General features: G+C 50.6%; 1 protein-coding gene across 2 annotated transcripts in view; it reads right to left on the reverse strand.

Moving 5' to 3' along the window:
- The window catches only part of plxnb1b (plexin b1b), a 60907-nt gene extending 41259 nt beyond the window's left edge, over positions 1 to 19648 (reverse strand). Inside the window, exon 1 of one of the 2 annotated variants that reach the window (XM_078092251.1) lies at positions 19308 to 19648. The gene's annotated coding sequence lies outside the window, so the exon portion shown is untranslated. The remainder of the gene's footprint in view (positions 1 to 19307) is intronic. The other variant, XM_078092250.1, reaches the window with a different exon arrangement.
- Positions 19649 to 21918: the final 2270 nt, after the last annotated feature.

Below are 21918 nucleotides of genomic sequence, written 5' to 3' on the forward strand. Positions count from 1 at the left end.
CCCGAGCCGACGGTGAATTACAGACGGGTGATTACACACTCACACGCACTCGCACCCATTCTGCACAAACGCAGAGTCAGACTGCGGAGCGCTGCTTCCGTTCCCGAAGGCCTTCATTAGTGGCTCCTCTCTGCCGTTGTCTCCGCCCCTGCAGCCACAATCAAAGCTGCTCCACGACTCCAGAGGACTTCCTTCATCGCTAATCAGCTTCCTTCAGGCCACAAGCTTCTCCTGTGAGGCTGCTGGTTTCATATTTTGTTCATGTTCCGGCTGATCTGGTGGATTCGGAGCTCAAGGTCGAACATTGTATGACGTGGGTACCAGCTACCCGTGGGGTTGGAATGAGGACATCATGAACTAGTGTTAGCACGTTGTTGCTATGCTAGTCCCTAAACATGTCTACGCATGGTGCGTTCCCCCGGGTGATGTGCTTCTTTTTTTTAACCTTTGACATCCTGGATATACAGAATAGCCAGATCGGGCGCCCTGGTAACGTGGCTCTGAGGTCATGGCGGCGGGGGGGGGGGCGGAGCTTAGCGAAGGGTTAATTGGACGGTGGTTTAAAGCAAAGAGAAACAGTGACGACAGGTTCCAATTCGTCAGCCTCCTCATCCCCCCAGAGAGCAGCGATGGGGTCTGTGTAAACGTGTAGGGGGGAGGGTGACAACGGGCTTCCATCCCTTGAGGTGAGTGTGTGTGTGTGTGTGTGTGTGTGTGTGTGTTATTGATTGTGTTGATATTGGTGTGTTTAAACCGTACCCTTCCGGGTATCATCTGTCTCTTTCTATCTACTCTCTCTTCATCTCCCTCCGAGCTTTGCCGCTGTCATTTAGCTTTCCATCTCCCGGTCGCTGCTCTTTCTCGGGCGGTCTGTTGGACGGGTGGAGGGGGAAGGGAGTGCCGAGGTGGTTGAGCGAGAGAGGTGGGGGTACGGGACAATTGAGGGGAAGACAAAAATAAGGGGCCAAGACGTGTCCAGAAAGACAAACTAACTTTCCTTAATCTTGGTTAGAAACAGAGGCCGCACACCGTTTTTGCTCCGGGTGATATGAAGGATTTCAAGCCGCTGAGCCGAAACGTCCCCAACGAACAAGCAAATAATCCAAACCAAACAATAACCACAGCAGAGCATTAAAATTGCATATCCTCTCATTTTAATAGATTTGAATAGCAAAACGCAGAGGCCAAGGCCCAGCTGAGAGTTCCTAATTAGGGCTGAATCCAGAACCAAGGCTCATGCAGCGCTGCTCCGCTTGCTTTTTGTCTCCTTTTTTTTTTTTTCTCAGGGGTTTGGAAAAATTTGCATTCCCAAATTTGGGCAGAGGATCAGACAAAAGATTAAAGACAAAGTTCTCTGCAGTGGTGCTGTGTTGAAGACCTCGACAAAGCCACGGCGAACCTCCCCGTTCAGCGTTTTCCTTTCACAGTGGCTCACAGCGCGGGAGGGAAAACCTCCCTGACCCACTTCACCTTTTCACAGCCTCCCCCACTTTTGACTGCGCAGAATTCCAACATCAAAAAGCCGTTCAAAGGCACACAGCCCTGCTTGGGTGTGAAAATGCTTAAGTTCTGGGGCATCTTCAAGCGAGGAGTGGGGGGGGGGGGGGGGGGGGGAGCTAACGGCTGGTGAGAAACCACAGTACGCGAGTGGATGTGGGGAAAAATGGTCAAGCAGGGATTGGGATTCCGCACCCTGCTCTGCTCCTCCACGGAGCCGAAGATGAATGTAGGTGACTTTAGATTTAGAAAATGAATAAATACATTTTTTAAAAAAGGACACAATCAGTGAGATGGGTCGAGGAGCCCCTACTCTGCATTCCTCGTGGAAGTCATGTGACGACGCAGAGAAGATAAATAAGAAGGTAAAAAGGGCTTCGAGAGAGGACGACTACATGACGTGATTTGATCATCTTCTCCTGTGACTTTGGTGGAGCACTAACAGCCGTCTCGCTCCACCAAAGTCACCTTGTCTGGCCGAGGAGACGAGCCGGGTTGGTCCTGCTCGGCGTTACGTCACTTGTTTGTTAAAACGCTTTCCTCCTCCGCCGCCGCCGCCGCCGGGGAGACGAGAAGAGGAACAGAGGTGGACTTGATGGGAGGAAGTGAACAGACGGGCCTCTGACCTACAGGCAAAAGCAAAAGGGGAAACGCTCACCTGAGAATACTTCACATCTGAACCAATTCTTACCAGCAGAGGAGCGAAAATGCCAGAGTTGAAGCACATTCTCCATAAAAGGCCGGATTGGGTTCCTGCAGGTGGAGGACCAGGATCCTCTGGACTCAGTCTGAGCTGATCTGCTGCAGAACCTGAGCTACTGGAAGATGATCGAGGGGGTTTCCTTTGAGCCAAATGCCGAGGTGCATTCGGTAAACGGAAGGTGTGGCTCTGCTGGCTTTGTCAGAGTTGAAAGGATGAATAAAGTTTGCCGTTGTGATTGTGACTACGGAGACCTGTGTTGTGGTACACTGCAGCGGCGGTCTATAACATGCGCGAAAACTGGTTTCCCAAAAGAAGCTTCTTTGTTCCACTTAAATATTCCCTTTGTGTGTGAACGTACAAAACAACTTGGTGGAAGAAGGTCAACAGCAGAGGCCTTCGGGGGGGCGTCTCTGCGCCGGTGATGTGCGGCTGCGCTGGAGCCCGACTCCATTTAGTCCCGAGACCAAAATGGTCCTCGGCTGATTTGCAGTCCTCTGGAGAACGGATTTATGATTAGCAGCCACTTTTCAGAGATGACCAGGTCCTCCTGGCACAACAACACGCGCACGCCACGTGATAATGGACGCACTACCAAACGACTTCCGGCCACTAAGGCACTAATTGCCAACGGCATTACGTCCCATTTGGTCACATCTGGGGGTTGGTTGGTTTTGATGACCTCCTCTAGGAGCTGAACAAAATGTGTTAATCCTCACAGGCTTCTCACAAGTACCATCATTTGCTTCACTAGACGGACAGCGACAAATCAGAGGAATGCATCGGTTCGTAGGGTTTAACGGGAACCACCGTATTGGCCTCAGAGAGCTGGACTGGTTTGTTACGAGGCTACAGAGAGTTTGCATCAGTCGCACCGCACTCTGCTGGGCTATGATAGTAGTTTATATTGCATAATTACAAGGTAAACAGGCAGGTTCAGGAAGTGACATCAGCCTCTGCTACATGAAGGGTCCGGAGTTGGCGGTTCTGCTAGTGGTGCTTCAATAATAACTCCCCCGCATACGTATTTTCCTCAGGGTAGACAAGGAAAAAGCCCCCCAAAGTAACTCTCTCTTACGGGTAACACACAAGTGACCCGGAATGACACCCGTCAGGCGCCGAGGAGCCAAAGCTGCCAGCGAGGCTCTGATGACTCGCTGTGGCTTTAGTTAAGCAGCGGACCCATTTAATCAGGTTCCTTTGGTATCACTCAGCATTCCTAATGAAAACCCCTTATGTTAGTTAAGATGTCTGATGCGCTTAAAAATAGCGCTCATCCCCCCCCAGCAGAGCTCCATACATATATGTCGTCTGTTTAATCAGGACTCGGATCATTTGGTAGTGAGACCGTGTAGGTGAGGCTGCATCAGCCTGAAGGTCCAACAGAGATTCGTGTGCGTCGGTTTCAGCCTTTTTGTTTTTGTTCTATTGAGCTCATTTTAAATCAGCCAAAGCTGCACTGCGCTTCAAAGGAGTTATTTGGAGAACTACACCCTTTATGGGGCAGCAGAGGAGCTGCGGAGGCAAAGCAAGGCGCTTCCAATAAGTGCAAACGGAGGGTTAATCTTTAATTAAACACGTTAGGTATCAGAAGGTGAGAACGTTGGATGAGACAGACGATGCATGTGAGAGTTGCTCTCTGCTTCCTGAATCGGATCACGGTGGCTTCCACCTCGCTCACAAACACCGCCTCGCTCGCTTTGCGTGTAGAGGCAGCTGAATCGTTAGCGGACATATTTCGTCTTCTAGCAAACCGAACCGTGTTTTAGAAATGAAGCCATTACACGCTCGGCTCGTTTCTGCCGTGCTTCCCGTCCACCCTGGCCGATCATTTCCCTGTAATCTAATGCTTGGTTGCTCGTCTCCGGTTGGCCTCAGATGAGTGTGTGGCACCATTTTACGAGAACAATAGCAATAATCACGACGGCGGCAGGCGCTGCTCAACTTGAACCCGTTCTCAAACCGACTCACCTATTGAAGTGTGTGTGTGTGTGTGTGTGTGTGTGTACTCGCCAGCTGGGTAAAGACCATACTCTGTATATGAGAAGTTGACAGTCATCATGACATCACCAGCTGGTTTGTAGGATATTTAGTGTATTGGTAATGTGAAGACGCTGTGCAGCGCTCTGGAAGCAGCAGCAGCCTGCAGGTGAAGGAGTGATGAGCTCCAGGCAGCGGTACAATGGCTTCCTGCTGTCCTCCATCCGCCTTGTTGATTTGCACCCCGTAATTAATCCACTTTTCTTTTGCAACAGATAAATGAATCCAGAAAGCTCTGCATTTCAACACAGATGATTTGAATTTGACACGACCATGTGATAAAGCACTTTTTTTCTCCTGTCCCGTTTTACATTTTGAACCCTGTAAACCGCACTTTGCAGTAAAGATCGGGTTGAAATTCAATTCATACGGGAACATATAATTTGGAGATGTACTTCCATGTATCGGACCACAGCTCATTCGGCCGGGCCGAACAGTCCACTATGGAAGTAAATCTGTGGCATCGGATTTTGAAAGAAAAAGGTGATTGAATTTCTTCTTCTTCGGCTTTAGCGGAGCGCGTGCAGACGCATAACCCCGACAGTACGTGCAGGATGTTGCGGTTCAAATTTTTTTGCATTGAATTTTTGCATTGAATATTTTGCGGTTGAATTTTTTGCAGTTGAATATTTTAACGTTGAAAAACATTCAGATACATGATTTCAATGCATAAATATTGAGTGCTAGAAATTCAATCACCTTTTTCTTTCAAAATCCGATGACACAGATTTACTTCCATTTTCCAATTTAAGCAGAATTGCATTGAGCTCTATTGCATCTCCGTTGAACGCGACTTCCCTGAACCAAAGCTCCGCTGGTGGGCGGCGGCTTTGCACCTTCCCACCTCGCCGCGTTCCTGCTGCCACGCTCACATTCAACCACCTTCAGCGGGGCCTGGGACTTGTCCTCCAGCCGAAGGACGATTGGATGCCGCCTCAAAGCGCCGGGCCAGTCTGCCGCCCCGTAATGACGGTGGGCCGTGACCTCGGGGCGTTCTGCTTATTTGAAGCAGCTGGCTGGATGCGCGACCCACAAAAGATTTATGAGAGTTATGAGAAGACACAAAAAAAAAAAGTTCACCCCACCGTCACCATCCGCCTGACTCGACCACAAAAGCCTCCTGGCTACTCCCTCTCCGGCTTATCCTCCAACCAGATTCTCCGCGCTGGGAATAAATAGTCCTGGCTCCAATTTCACAATGTAATCAAAACACTGGGCTTTGTGGGAGCATGCAGAGGAGAGGAGCCGGCAAAGCCGTGGGACCGAGAGGAGGAGGAGGAGGAGGAGGCCGGGAGGAGTATCAAGCAAAGGGGGATCAGCCCTTAGTTTATGTAGCCAAGGTCAGTCGGAGGAAAAACACAGTGATCCCGGGCGAAGAGCAGCAGAGAGGAGGCCGAGCGAGGGAAGGGAAATATGAAAACAAACAGATAAAAGTCGCAGTGGCGAGGCCTGAGCTTCTGGTTTGGCGTGGGGAGGAGTAATTGGGAGCAGCCGCTGACACTTTAAATAGCTTCTGAGTGTGGCGGGATGCGGTTTTGGGAGGAGGGGGGAGGCTTGACACTGCAGGAAGAGGAAACAAATCCCAAGTGCCATTGCGTAATTCAGACAAATAGAAGGGAATACTTTGACAAAGTGATTGCCCAGTTCATCGTCTGGCTTTTTGGGGATAATACATCAGCGCTGACCGATCAGAACCAGCACTTTCACACTGCTGCACATTCTATAAACGTTGCACAAGCAAAGGCAACATTTTAATCCCCTACCTGTTGGAAGTTCAGTGCTCTTTTGCTGCCGCTTGAAAATTGATCGCCGGCTTTAGGTCAGATCGTCACAGGCCAACTAAATAAAAACCCGTCACCAAACGTCACTGAATACTTTCCCAACTCAAACAACAAACCTGCATGGGCTCCATTCTGAAATGAAACTCGCTCGGCTTTCGCAACCCCACTAAATTCTCCTGTCCTCCACCACCAGGTGTCCTGAGGCTACAAAGCAGAATGATTCCGTGGTCATGGAATGTCTCCATCACTCGGAGGCAGCTCGGTGAGACTTGGCCGTTGTTCCGGTCCTCCCTCCAGCTGGTAAAAGAGAAAGGCGGCGCTCTGCCAGCTCATTCCACGGCTCCAAAATGTGCCCTTTGGCCCGAGACGCCGAGACGCGCTGGCTCTTGTTGCGCAGATCGCCGCAGGAGAGAAGACGGCTCGGTTGACACACTAACTCATACGATTCCTCTTCGACAGGGCGGCGGCTCAACACACGTTTGAATTCCATTTGGTGGAATTGCGGGCAGAGATTGGCGTGTTGATAGGATTGATGCGACAGGAACAGGAAGGATTTTGATTTCTCTGCTCTGATGTTTTTTTCCTATTCAGGGATTAGAGTCGACTAGTGTTGCACAACGGCCCGTCGGGTTGAGCAAACAGACGAGGGATGGCCCGAGCTCGCCGCGTCTGTTCACAGACAACAGCGGCGGCCACGTTCCGCTTTCTCAGGCCGGAGGCGGTGACGGCGTCTCCTTCAGCCAATGGCTCTTTTTACACCGGCACGAATGAAGGAAACCTTATACAACAGCACTCGCACGGCAACAGCCGAGGGCGTCGTCTTGGCAACTTGGAGCCGGATGTGTTGGAGCCCTTTGTGGTTATTAAAGGGCACTGTGCCAATTTCAGCCAAGCCTCCCATTATTAGGAAATGCACACTGACTCAAGTGGTCGCCTCGCCAAAACCCGTGAGTCACGGGCCGAAAAAGGTGAGCGGAGATCCCCCCCCCACAGGGACTCTATTAGGACGGACGTCCCACTCAAATACGTCCACGCCCCCCAAATAGAGAGTGACCCCCCGACAGCGCCGGGAGGGAACCGACTAAACCCAAATCAGGTCAGATTAACGTGGGAAAGGAAAATACCACTGGCAGAGCGCAGTGGAGGCGGGGGGGAGGTTGTTGTTGTTTTTACATGTCCTGCAAAGTGACTAAAGTTAAAAAAAAAAAGAATTCCTGTGAGAAAACAGACTTTAAGACGACGGCCTTCTCCAGGCATCCTACGGCGCTGAAGTGAGTGGGAGCTTTCGTCCTTCCCGATGTTGTGAAAAGTCCGCGTACAAGCTTCACTTTGTCGCTTCAACGGAGCCGTATCCTAAACGCATAAAGAAAACCCCTCAGGGCAGGAAATGACGGCGTCACCACGACCAGCAGTGGCCCCGCTCCCGAGGTCGCTCACGTGGCGGCTTTAAGACTACCGTGAACAGCGTGCCTTTGGCTGCAGTCGCTCTGTAATTAAAAACACCAGAAATCGCTTTTATTCCCCTCGCGGGTCCTCGGAAAAATATATACCGGGTCTAAATACAACTCCTGCCCTGCCCTCTCTAGCATGTGCCACCCTATCCGAGGTCGTAGAAGAGGCGGCCTGCGTTCCACACTGGAACCCAAACAGTGTTGTGGTTTAATTCCTTTAGAGTCAAATGTGTCGCCGCGTCCAAACCGTAGAAATCTCTCTCGGGGAGGTAATCTTTCCACTTCGCAGCGGGCTGATGCGAGCCTTGATGAGGCGGAGGATAAGCACTCTGCAGCAGCCGCTTGGTCATTTGGTCGAACCGGGTTCTCGCGCAGAACGTGGCGAGCCATTCGTGTGCGTTCTGACGCACAAACAGATGAGCGCAGCGTCCTAATCCGACAACAACATATGCCGTGTGTGCCAGTTCGACTCACATTAGACATGATTGAGTTTTTGTTGTTGTCAGTGGTGGAAGCGCGCGCGCGCGCACACACACACACACACACACACACACACACAGTGATCATCGGCTCTTTAACTCTTTAATTAACAAAAACATTCCTGCACAAAAGAAGGCTTGAGAGGTTTTAACAACCTCTTATCCAAACACAAACACTCTTCCTCATCGAGTGGAGATGAATTCAAACTTAAAGCCTCAATCCGCTCAGAACACATTGATCCCTTCAACGCGCCTTAATTGCATTCAGGGCTTTGAATCAGTTTGTTGAAACATACCCAGTACATAAGTTGAATTTAGTATTTAAATGCATTAGCCCCTAAAATGGATAATAGACGCTGAACTACTTTAGTGAGTACGTCGTTATTATAAGTGATGTTGCAAAAAACGCATAAGGCTCATTGGAAATGAGGTGACGTTGTTACAGTGAAGCCCAACAAGGCCCGAGCGTTTAACACTTATCCTCATGAGGCGACATGCGCGCTCCAACAACGCCCACAATGACCCCTGGTGCTGCGTTCACACCAAAAGCAAAAGCCCATTTTTCACGCGAGAAGATTCCTTGCAGACACCCGACGCTGTCCTGCGAGAGCCAATCAGCGCTGTGATGCTCCGCCCGTCATCCCCACCGTGCGGCTGTTGAATCAGAGACAATGGTGGACACACACACCGCGTCCGCTTGAGGACGTGCCGAGCTCTACAACATATTTGCAAACTAAATCACCGAGCTGTGTGACGGGTGAAGGCGTTTGAGGTCCCGACGTTGTTCTACAACAAGCACAGAGCAGAAATGGTGGTTATTTCCATGGTGGACAGCAGAAATTATGACATTGCCCCTTTTTCGGCCCGAATGAAGCGAATAGTCGGGCGAGTAAACTCGCGAATAAAGCAGGGGGCGAATATTGGCTTTAGGTTTTCATCAAAATAAAATGATATATGCATCAATCTTTTTTGGCAAACCTTTCATATGTCCTTTGATGTGTGACCATCTCCATTCCTCTGCCATATACATCTTTAGGTTTAGGAATCCCAACCTGCAGGAGGGTTTGTTAAAATTGTGCCGTCAAATTTTCCCCTTTCCAGCATATGCAGGTTTTTTTGCAATTCAACATCCAGGGGGATTGTGTGTCAGGACCCGGTGTGACGGGTCACACTGAACGGGTCAATGCACATCACCTGGTACCGCTGCCACTGATCAATGTGTGACTTTGGTTAAACGGGCTTTGTGATAGCAAATAGCAATTGAATTTCTGGAGGTCCAAACATCGCAGCAACTTCCTGACTGGTTTAAAAGGAGAATTGAGGATCTAAAGATGACTTGTGTTGAAGACGAGGTCAAGCTTTAATCCAACAAGCGGACTAAAGTTTCCCTGTAGCGCCCCGGGCCTCCTACCTCCCTTCAACGCAAAGCAGAATAAGCAGTAATTGTGAACTTGTTGGTTTTGCTTAGAGCGGACACGCGATAATGAATCGGATATGCAGCTGCGGAGGCAATCAATGAGGATATCCCCCACTGATACGGTGCCAAAACCCACGACGCCTCCGGCAGAGAGCGGAGCTGCTCAACGGGCCGCAAAATCACGACGCATCAGTTTTGCGGAGCGGCGTCGGCTGCGCCCGGACGGTGTTTCCATAAGAACATTGCGTCAAACTGAAATTATAAAATAGTTCTTGGGCTGTGAATCCAGCCACGGGTGACTTAATCTGTCGGGCCGACGCCTCGTTCGCCGCAGGCCATGGTTGTGTGATTTTAATTTTTTGCTAATTAGGGCGGGAGGAATCACATTACGTCCACGCAGCGTTTCCATCGCATTCAATCAGCGGGGGCAGCCAACGCTGCGATGGGATTATAACCTCTAGTTACAACATTTAATACAGCATGATATAATCCACCACAGTCCAACAAACGCACTCCTGTCGGCAAACTATCAAACTAATTGCGAAAGCCATTTGGAAACGAAGAAGCAGCTTCTGCGTCTCTGCCGTGGCCTTCTACTATACAGGCCACCGGGTCATCAGGTCACGATGGTAATCCGTTTGTTGCGGATGATCAATAGGCCGCAGACTGAACGCGTCGTCAATAAAAGGGGCACTGCGTTGCCGCGGTGACGTCAACAGTAGGATATGGACCCAGCAGCTGGCTTTTAGGATTTGGAGGAGGAGCAAATACATTTAAAAGATCAAACTAGACTTTAATATAATATTTTCATACTGAAATTATAATGCCGATGGATGTGGCTGAACGTTCTTATTCATTTATTAAATAAATCTGAAGCATCGGACACAAGTTCGGCGTGACGAAGATGAAAAGCTCTCAGTGTAGTTGTCACAGATTGAATATGAAATAGGATCTGATATATGAGGGCGATTTTAAAACCTTTCAGCAGTAACAAAAAGACATCCGTTGTTGTGAGGAGCGGATGAGTGCTCGTGTGACCGCTGTGGTATTTGGTCGTTTCTGGCTGAGAAGTGTGCAGCCGTGTTATTTCCACCTCAGCCTACCTTCAACCTGAGCAGAGGTCTCATCAGCCCACTGAAACCCCAAAATCTTTGCGGGTGTGCAGTGTGTACAGAATGAGACGACAACAGGCAACGTGCAGGTGACCGAAGCTCACGGCGGTTAAACGCGCGATGACGATGACGATCCGTCTCCAGCTGCTCCAGTGGAAACGATGTCTGATGTGTTTGTGTAAAACGCAGCAGCAGTGTTCAACACGTAGGCCTCTGTAAACCACCAACACAACCCCGACCTGCTCTTTTACTGCGCACAAAAACGCTGAGCGGGGAGGCGCAGCTAATTTTTAAATCGTATTCCAGATCATTATGACGACATTTTGATTTAACTTCAGCAGTGCCCTGTTTGGATTTGGACTCGACGCAGTTTCCATACGTCTGAAGTCTTGTTTGGCTTTTCTGCGTTCACGCGGCGGCCTTCAGTCCCAGTCACAGTAAAAAGGTGACTGGTTTGGTTGGTCCTTTGTGGGCTGCCGCGGTTACATGGGTTAGTCACCTGGTTGACTACACAAGGAGGACCGGATCACTCCCAGCTAAGGAGAACCAAATTCTTAGTTTCAGGTGATTCTAATGACGGCAAAGAGGAGTTAGACGCAAGTCGTATTTCCAACATATTGATGTGTATATAATGTTGGAACCGGTTGTGTTATCTGCAGGTTTCCAGGACGCGGCTGTGTGGAACGCTAACGGCTCACAGATCCTGAAGCGCAGATAAGAACAAATTCATTCGTTTTTTGTTACATCATTTACAGGATTTCTTTGTTTACAAAATATATATATATATATATATATATATATATATATATATATATATATATTGCTTTATAATTTTAACAGTATTTGTATTAGTTATTTGTTTCATTCATGCGGTTGGTCACTGTGATCTCTGTAGGTGGCTTTTACAGGGCTGCTAGAGCTATATGAACACACACACACACACACACACACACACACACACACACACACACACACACACACACACACAACCACCCCCCTTCCAAGAGTGCTACATAACCCTGGAAACAGAGGCCTGGTTCATTTGCAGCCAGATTAAAGGCTGCGTGGGAGCGAGTGGAAAAGATTATTCCTAGTAAGCAAGAAAAAGCGAAAACCCTTAAGCTCTTCATTAATAACATGAAGAGAGCATTATTTACAAAAGCTGCCTCGAGGCTCATTGGGACAGAAGTCCAGTATGTTGGAAGCCACAACGTCACGACGTCCACGCCGAGACGGACCCCCGGCACGCCGCGCACACACACTCCAGACTGGATCCCCGGCACGCCGCGCACACACACTCCAGACTGGATCCCGGCACGCCGCGCACACACACTCCAGAGTGGATCCCGGCACGCCGCGCACACACACTCCAGAGTGGATCCCGGCACGCCGCGCACACACACTCCAGAGTGGATCCCGGCACGCCGCGCACACACACTCCAGACTGGATCCCCGGCACGCCGCGCACACACACTCCAGACTGGATCCCGGCACGCCGCGCACACACACTCCAGAGTGGATCCCGGCACGCCGCGCACACACACTCCAGACTGGATCCCCGGCAGGCCGCGCACACACACTCCAGACTGGATCCCGGCACGCCGCGCACACACACTCCAGAGTGGATCCCGGCACGCCGCGCACACACACTCCAGACTGGATCCCGGCACGCCGCGCACACACACTCCAGACTGGATCCCCGGCACGCCGCGCACACACACTCCAGACTGGATCCCCGGCACGCCGCGCACACACACTCCAGACTGGATCCCGGCACGCCGCGCACACACACTCCAGAGTGGATCCCGGCACGCCGCGCACACACACTCCAGACTGGATCCCCGGCAGGCCGCGCACACACACTCCAGACTGGATCCCGGCACGCCGCGCACACACACACTCCAGAGTGGATCAGAATTACAGCACAGTGAACGAGGAACGGAACCAAGAGTTTGCATCGGCTTAAGGAATGTCTAAATGAAAGCCTCGTAAATCCAACCCAGTGGGAGCCGCGGTGCAGCCGGTATACGGCGAGCGGCAACTCGGGTTGCCAGGAAACGCCGCGGGCTCACGCTCGCACACAAACGGGAGCCCGAGTGCCCTCAGTGGACCAGGAGAAAAAAAGCATTGTGTCAACGCAAGGACGGCAGAGCCCCGTGACCTCTGACCCCAGTGGGAGTGAGAGCCACCCGGAAATGTTACAGGATATGCAAGTTGTTAAAAACAGTGTCCGTATGTCCGTCTGTCCGTCCGCAGCCCCCCCACACTAGACTTCTGGAACCTTTCTGGAAACAAGTAAACAAGTAATGGCTAAACATGACGCCTAACAGGCTTAATCATTTCCTACTGTGGTCACTTACAGCTCATACTTCTCTGAACGAGTACATGAGCCACTATACGCTGGTACAAATTTACAGCCTGTTGCTTATGAGCCCATTTTAAAGGCCGGGGTCTTTCTTCAGAAGGGCACAGCTCCTCACGACACCCACGATTCCTCCTGTCCCAGTGGAGTCCACCGCCGTCTGAACTTTTAGCATGCCTGTCCAACATTCGTCTTTGGCCTCGTCCTAGCAACCCCCCCCCCTTTTCCCAGGACACAAGGACCCGCCCCCAAGGGAGTTAGTGAAGGGGGTGAGTCGATTTAGGGGGAGCTGTCTTGAGGGGAAAAAGGGCGTTTCTAAGGAAACTGAGCGCTCACTGTTCTTCAGGAGCTTTCATGGTTGCCACTTGGCAACAGTCAGCTGTCGGTATTTCAAAATGCTGCTTTTCACGCCTGCCTGCGGGCCACGAAAAGCCACTCACACACTCTCACACCGAGCGGAGGGAAAAAGCGGAGCGTGGCGAGTCCCCGCAGGAGATGCCTCCTGCGTTGTCGCCCCCCGGAGCCTGACGTCATGAAAATTGTATTCAATTTCCAGCCGGCTTCTCAGTCCATTCGTTTCAAATCATAATCCCAGATGAACGGCCACCTGTCCGTATGGAACGCGATTTCACACAACTGCCAGTCCCTGAACCGGCCCGCCACGAGACCCAACCAGCAAACTCCTCAGCGAGCTTTGAGGTAACTTCAAAAAAGCTGATTTATCTGGACGGAGGAGGTTATCTCCCAGATGCTGGACAATCCCTTTTTAGCCACACTCGCTCACCTGTCCGTCCCCTGGGGAGACAGTGGATGAGTCTGCAGAAAACGCCAGCTGTCCTCCAAGTGACAGACCGGCGAGGAGACACCCTCCTCCCCCCTCCTCAACATTTGCCTTCACCTCTCGTACCCCCACAAACCCTCTCTGGTTGGCTGGTCCTTTCAGCCTCATCTCAAACAAAAGAAACAAAAAGTTGGTCAAAACTCTTTCCCTCTCTCCCCCCCTGCAGCCAGAAGAGGAGGGAGGGAGGGGGACAAGACCTGCAGACCACCTCTTCCATGGCTGAGGTCCAAACATAGCAGAGAGGCTCCACCATCAAAATTCTTACGCAAAGAACATGCATAGCATCCTAGCTGTTAGCAACATCTCTGTGGACTCATGCGCAGTCCAGAATGAACGAACCAACGTATGCGAGAGTGTGTGTGTGTGTGCGTGTGTGTGTGTTTGTAAAGCGGTGGGAGTGTTTGGTCGGGTGGGGCTGTATTGCCAGCTTTTCCCGTCCAGCTTTTTTCCAGCGTGGTGCCGTGTGATGAGGTCACGCGGCGCTTTCCACTGAAGGGACCTGACAACACGTAACATGTAGCCAATGTTTACTGTTTAGTGACGAAGACGTTGGTCTTCATCCACATTAGGAGGGTGGTGTTTGAGGCCCGTAGCCTCCAGGTGATATCAATACCAATGGAGGCGGCAGGAACGTGGGGTACTAATGTTTGAAGCTTCCTGAATGTGAACACTTTGTTAACTTCCTCCTCTGTGACAGTAAAACTGAAACTAAACATCTGGGAAGGCAGATAAACATTTTTGCCCATTTTCGGACATATTGTTAAACAACAAATCAATTCCCCGGGAAAGTAATAAACGCCAATTAAAATGATCACGAGCTCACGCCTCATGTATTTATCTAAAACAAGACTTCAAGCTGTGACCGTGAAGCCAAGTGCAGAGACGACTTATCCCATGTTGTGTCTGCATTATCCGGGTTTAGAATTAGGGTCCATTGGGATCAGATTTGGATTAGGCTCGGCCTTGAGGCAATGCAGCGCACTACGTCTTAGGTTAAGAAAAGAGACACCGGCGTCTCCCAGTCAAGGACTCGGGGCTCCACCCACCCTCATCCACCCCGGGTGGAGGTCTCATCTTCACAGAGCCATTCTCATTGCAGGTCACCCTATCTCACCAGCCGGGCCTCCTACAGCCCTGCAGACCGCTGGCAAACGATACGGCGGCGCGACTGCAGGCGCGGGCGACAACGCAAGCGCTAAAGTGTCAAATGTTGCGCTTGCAGCCGTGAAACGAGGAAAGGAACGGCAGGATGTTACTGCATTTTCACCGAATCAGAGTTGTAGCTAATTTCGAATGCCACACTAGAAGTTGGTACGAGGTTTGTGCAGCATTTCATCTTGAGTTTTAACAAGGTACTGAGGGCTTTGGGCCGGGTGGTTCTCTCCATGGCGGCCACGGCGTCTCTGCCGAGATTAGCACTCAGGATCTTGACTAAATCCTACTCTCCAGATGTGTGTAGAGCAGGTGAACTACGCTCGTAGTCACGCTGGTCTGTTGAACGTGACACAAACACTTTTCAAGCACGCGTTCAATTCAATTTTGATGGTTCACCTCGTGTTAAACGGAACAGACAGAAAAATAAACTTCAGGTGCAATGTGTGTCGCTGTTAATAGAAGGTAGAGGAGTTATTGCCAGTAAACACTCACGTCGCGGGTACCAATTCAACATAGAAGAACACAGCAGCTTCATTCATGGCGGAACAATTGTAGAGCAGACGCACCCAACATGACGCGCGTGTGCAGGACAGTTAATAATTCACTTCTCCCGCTGCTTCAAAGGGGGTTTCGACATGTAAATCTATTTCACAATCCACACCACAGTTCCCATTTACATATCTGCATAGTGAACCGGCTACGCGCTCTAATTAAACCCTCAGAGGATCCTGACGAGCGTTATCTCGCTACTAGAGGAAATCCCCCCCCCCCCGAAAAAAGATCCAAGGCTTTGCGTCTTGATATATAGATAATTCAGATAACGGACCCTTCCTCCGGCTCGGGGGCTCGGAGCGGCCATCAATATGCAGGCACCTCCTCATACCAGCACGCCCAGTAGCCCAGACGGGAAACCATCATGGATTCATTGTGCTGCTGGGACTTCAAGGGCCTTTCGTTCAAATAAGCCTGAGACGACATCAATATGCAGAAAAGAAAACATCCCCCCCCCCCCGGAGTTGTTTTTTTACTTTTATCTCCACGTCTGCGTGCGTGATCGCTGGGGTCACGGAACAAACGCACGAGTTCACTGACAAGAAGAGTAATGTCCCCGTATGACGCTGTGTTTACAGTCTGCGCCTCGCCAAGCGTCCTCCAGGCTGCTGGTGGTGTCTAGTGCAGGAGGTGTGGGGGGGTGGGGGGGGGGGGGCACCTGGTATTAGATTCTGTGCCCGTCTTTTATCTGCTCGGGGGTCTGCACCACCAGCATATTGTCCCTAATCTTGGTGCATCTGGTAGCTCACAAAGTCCCATTAAACTGCCAGACCACTCTGATAAGGTTACCGACTTAATGCTCAGTGACATAATTAAATTGAGTATTTAATCCGACCACGGGAGAGGAGGAGCCCTCGACCCCCCCCAGCCGGGCAAGCGCAGCGCTCGCGTTCTCAGTCCAAATAGCTGGTACTCTGATCCGCTTTGAGGTGATGGTGCTCCCCGACGGGAGAGAGCCAACAGCGGGGAGCAGAGAACGTTCACGTTGACGTCCCCCTGGTTGCTTCTGCTCCAAAATGAACCTTTCAGGAAATAAGAGTGAATTAACACCCTGAGATACACGGGAAGAGGCTGTGGTCTGCTAGTTTTTACAAAACTGTGCTTTGACTGTATTTACAACGCGAAAATGAGACAGTGGATATTATGTCTGGGGCTTTTATTGTGAAACGTTAGAATGGAGGGAGTGCATCTAATGCCCCTGGGCTTTGTCTATGTGGAGTATTGTTTGCCTCTTGGTTAAGACTGTGAGCCTCTTGTTGTTTTAAACAAAGCGTAACTACACCCGTTCTGCACAACGTGATTAGTCAATGTTTTCCTTCTTAGTGCAAAAGCTCCCAAAAAAACTAAATCGCGCTCGAGGAAAAGAGAATTCACTTCGTAATCTCTGCATTCTCTGTGCAGGCGATCCGCTAAAATAAATAACGACGTGTGGATCACCTGACGGTTAAAGGCCCTTGCGAACGTTGGGATCCGCGACCCACTGGACGAATGCACCAAACGCCACCGCTGAGCCGAGGGGGACAAAGGGGGGGGGTTGGGAGACGAGCCGCACCTGGGCACACCTGGGCACACCTGGGCGCCGCGTACCCTTCAGGTTCAGACGCTGTTTGATGAACAGTGAGAAAGAAACCGATGCTGTGACTCTTCAAGAGGATCAACGGGTCTTAACTATCAGAGATATGTTTATTATGGAGGAAGGGGGCTAAGCTGCCCCTCTGCTTCATCAGCATTCCCTCCACCCACAGCTGGGCCGCCCCAGAACTCAGGAGGGGGGCTTTCTGAAACCCCCAAGCCCTCATTCCCCCCCCCCATTGCATTTTGGTCACTGGCTCGTCCTAATGAAACTTTAATAACAATGAAAAGATGCAACGGTTATCTCGCCATCTGAACCACGTCGGTCCAGCTTCACACACACGTTTCCAACTGGGTCGGATCACGAGCGACACCTTCTCTCCGTCACGCCCGCGACGACGTTCACACGTACTCAACCAGAGACCATCACATGTCACCGGAGGCTTCGACGCGTCCTCGACGTCTCGCCGCCGCTCCATCACCACAATAACAGCACAAATGACGCGGACAGCCCGTCGTCCTCGCTCTCGCCTCATGTTTCCATCACTGCATTTGAATGGAGGGTGTTTGCTTGGTTTTGGGGGAGGGAGGGAGGGAGGGGGAGGGGGAGGTGAAAGGTTTGACACGGCGTGCTTCCTGCAGTCCCTCCAGCTGCCCGCCAGAGAAAACACAAGCATTTCACACCCAACCCCCCCTTCACCTTTTGACCTTTAGCACATTGACTGTGGCAGTAACCAGTGAGGGGGGGGGGGGGGGTATTTATTGGAGAAGGACTTTAGCGCCAAACACGTCGGCGAGGCTCAACGCTGATGGCGCTTGGTGAACTGATATGAATCGCTTTGAGCTCAACGGTGAAAAATGACAACGGCCGTTGTTGACTTTTAAAGTCTTCTGCTTGAAGGGAAGAATATGTGAGACGGCCCAAGACGCGACCGGCGCGAAGCCTGGGCGCCGTAACGCCACCAATCTGAAATAAACGAGCATCCTTTTCATCATCTGCGGGAGGCCGTCTCACTCCCCAGCTTACGCCACAGCAGCAGATGGCTGCGTTGAGACGGCACCAAACTGCGAGAGGAGACCGTCCCCCCGTGAGACACAAACACAAAAAACACGTCGCTCTCACTGGCCGTCCCGTGACGGGGCGCCAACTACGACACGTGTAACCAAGAGACATGCAGAGAAAGCGCCTGTTGTGACGTCATTAAGTCCCCCGTTATCACTCAAGTCCTGCTGCAAGGACGCCGCTCCATCGGGACGACTTCTGTGGACAAAAGTCAGATAACGTTGGCTGAGCTGTTAACCAAACACTGCTCCCTCCCCGACAGAGCCCATCATGTCTCCGTCATGGACACCATGTCTCCACGAAGAACATCATGTCTCCGTCATGGACACCATGTCTCCACGAAGAACATCATGTCTCCGTCATGGACACCATGTCTCCACGAAGAACATCATGTCTCCGTCATGGACACCATGTCTCCACGAAGAACATCATGTCTCCATGATGGACACCATGTCTCCACGAAGAACACCATGTCTCCATGATGGACACCATGTCTCCACGATGGACACCATGTCTCCACGAAGAACATCATGTCTCCACGATGGACACCATGTCTCCACGAAGAACATCATGTCTCTGTGATGGACACCATGTCTCCACGAAGAACATCATGTCTCTGTGATGGACATCATGTCTCTGTAATGGACACCATGTCTCCACGAAGAACATCATGTCTCTGTGATGGACATAAGATCTCCATGAAAAACATCAGGTCTCCATGAAAAACATCAGGTCTCCACGAAGAACATCAGGTCTCCGTGATGGACCTCATGTCTCCACGAAGACCACCACGTCTCTGTAATGGACACCACGTCTCTGTGGTGGACTCCACGTCTCTGTGGTGGACTCCACGTCTCTGTGGTGGACTCCACGTCTCTGTGGTGGACTCCACGTCTCTGTGGTGGACTCCACGTCTCTGTGGTGGACTCCACGTCTCTGTGGTGGACACCATGCTGGGCCCGCTTGGTTTTAAATAGGCCGTTAAATGACGGCCCCCCACTGCGCATCAGGCCCGCTGTTGGCCGCTGGCCGCCGGTGAACAAGTGCAGTGAGTAAATTCAGCGAACTGTAACGCTGAAGAACGTGAACTAACGAACTAAACATGACAGGAGAATAAGTTCGCGCGTGCACGCGGTTACCGGGCGACGCGGCGGCTTCATTGATACTTTGTGCTCGCGCGAAACACGCTTCGCTCTTCAGAGGGAAACGAGTGTTTGTGATTCCCACAGGGCGAAAAAAAAGAAACACCCGGTAAGTTCCGCCTGCCGGTCCCCTCTCCACTCACCTGGTCCCGCTCGGTCCTCCGCGTCGTCTCAGCCGAGCGGACCGCGTTCATTCAGTCTCCCAAATCCACCGCGGCTCCGTCCACGCAGGACATCAAACTTTCTCCGGTTCACACAGCGCGCGCCTCGGGGAGACGGAAGCAAACAGCACGTCCAGCAGAGGAGAGAGCACCGCTGTGTTGCGTGTCTGTCCTGCGCCTGGTGTCCCTCGGCACGTTCCTCCCCCACACGGAGCCCTGAGTGGAGGGTGAGGGAACGTTTGGTTCAGCTCTCCGGGAGGTTTGGCGAAAGAGAAGGTTTAACGTGCTGCCTTCAAGTGCTCCTCGGATTTTCCGACTCCAAGCTAGAGAGTTAACAACTGTTCAATGAGAAGAAACAGTCTAACTTCAGGTAGTGCGCCTTGAATCAAAAACGATATTTTCTTTAATACAACAACGAGGACTTTACTTGCTGACAAAAAAACAGGCACCGAGTGAAGCAAGTTAGAAAACGTTGCACAGGTTTGGAGGGGAAATCGCGTTCTTGCAATGTACCGACTTTCAGAAAGAAACGAGACGTTATTTCGCAGCTCATCGGCGTCTTCGCCCTCGCATCACTTAAATACAACATATGTGTTATTTTCTGGTCGGGTAACCAGTAGCATTTACTGACATCACGTCATATTTAGACGTCTACCGTGGTGTGGTCAGCGTGTGCTTCCAATATTTCCCGCAGCACGCGAAGGCAGCGTTCGCTGCTGGGCTGAAAGCTGCGCGCTACAGACTCCTGCTGGCCGAGCGGGGACGCGCGTCCCCCCCTGCTGGTTGACCCCACGCGGTAAACCACGCTCCTACCTGCTGACAAGCCGTCTCCATTCCTCTGCAGTAATAACGCGCAGTGATCGGAACTGAAGCTGCACATATTCCCTTGTGCTCCGCGACGTTATCCGGGGCCCAGTCCTCCTCCAGCACTCCTCCATTTACAGAGGACATGTCCCCGGTCGGAGACTTCTGATGCATATCAATGGAGGCCACACAGAGATAATAAAACCACACACTTGAAAACTGTGAAAAGAAGCCTTTCATCTCCAATGTCCTGATTCTCCCGTATTGAGGAATGGGGCGAGATAAGCAACACACACACACACACACACACACACACACACACACACACACACATGCAGTTCAAAGGCAAGACAGCAACACTGGAGTCTTATCTGCTGCTTTTACAATACAGTAGCATCAATGTTATGATATTTTTTATAAATTCTTGTCAGTAAACATTGTTATCAGATATTATAAAACAATTTCTCTAATGTTTCAGCAGAAATATATCATAGATAAACTGAAAAACATACCGTCATATATCTTAATAAAGAAAATATTAAGTAATATTTAAGTAAATTAAGCTTCATGTCATAAAACGAGTTACAATGTATTCTGGATTGTACAAAACTCTGGATTCTTTTGGATTTCTGAGAAAGAGAAAGGGGGAGGGAGACACACGGATGCTCAGCAACAACAGTAACACGCAAATAAACATTAGACTAATGACAAACATTAGTATTAGTGTTGGTGAATTTGATGAAATGATGGTCAAGATAATAGCATAACTGATAGCAGTATGACCATGACTGCTACTGCTAATAAAAAGAGTACAGCAGCACTGAGTTCAAAAACATATGAATAGCAGTAATGATAATACAAAATAAAATAATAATGACAGTAGCCGCAGGTGCTACGAGAGGAAAGTGTCACGTGCGTGTAAGAGGGTGGACACAGAATGTCAGAAAACCAAAGTAACAAGAAGCGGTAGACGCTGTGTTCGACTGGCCGATTAGCTCCAGAGAAGGAATTACGCCAGCACACAAACAACACAAACACATGCTATTAATACAACATGTTGGGGACTATTCAGAGCATAACAAAAGCACCACTGAAATATGCATCTAAATACAAAACACTGTATGTAATTTATTTGGAATTTGATGATACCATCACAGCCAGGATCCCGTAGGGACCCCTCAGTCTGTGCGACCGGCAGTTCGGTTGCGTACGTTTCCCAGCACAGGTCTGTATTCACAGCACGCTGACAAAGAAGTGAGTTTGAAATGTGGAAAAGCTGAGTGTGAATGGGCCTGCCTGTCCCCGTGAAAAACACTGGGCCATTCATCCCCCCCCCCCAAGTTCATCCACTCTAAGAAGTAACTTGTCTGTAAAGAGGAGGGAGGAGCTGGGCCGGGGGCGAGGGGGCGAGGGGGCGGATGGGAGGCTGGGGGGAGGTGTGGGTCGGAGTGAAGCGGACGTTCATTCTCACGTACCCAAACGGGGACAGACTCTCCAGTCTCATGGTCTTCGACACATAACTGATGGGAATAAACACTCACCCTTCAAAACATATTTAACTTTTTCTTCCATGCATGAAGATTAATGCATTTAGGAAAAGTTCTGTAGAAGGTGCAATAATATTAACAAGACTTTATTTTAGAAACGGTGGATATGCAGCCAATTTCAGTAGTAGTAGTAGTGCACGCTAAGACGGGCCTTTCTGTACCCTACTATCCCCAGCGTACTCAGATGAGGCCTAGGGAGCGATATCACGACGGCGCCTGTAGTGCCCACTGATGTGATGACC

This window comes from Gasterosteus aculeatus, chromosome 17 (genome assembly GCF_964276395.1).
Source record: "Gasterosteus aculeatus chromosome 17, fGasAcu3.hap1.1, whole genome shotgun sequence".
Classification (NCBI taxonomy): domain Eukaryota; kingdom Metazoa; phylum Chordata; class Actinopteri; order Perciformes; family Gasterosteidae; genus Gasterosteus; species Gasterosteus aculeatus.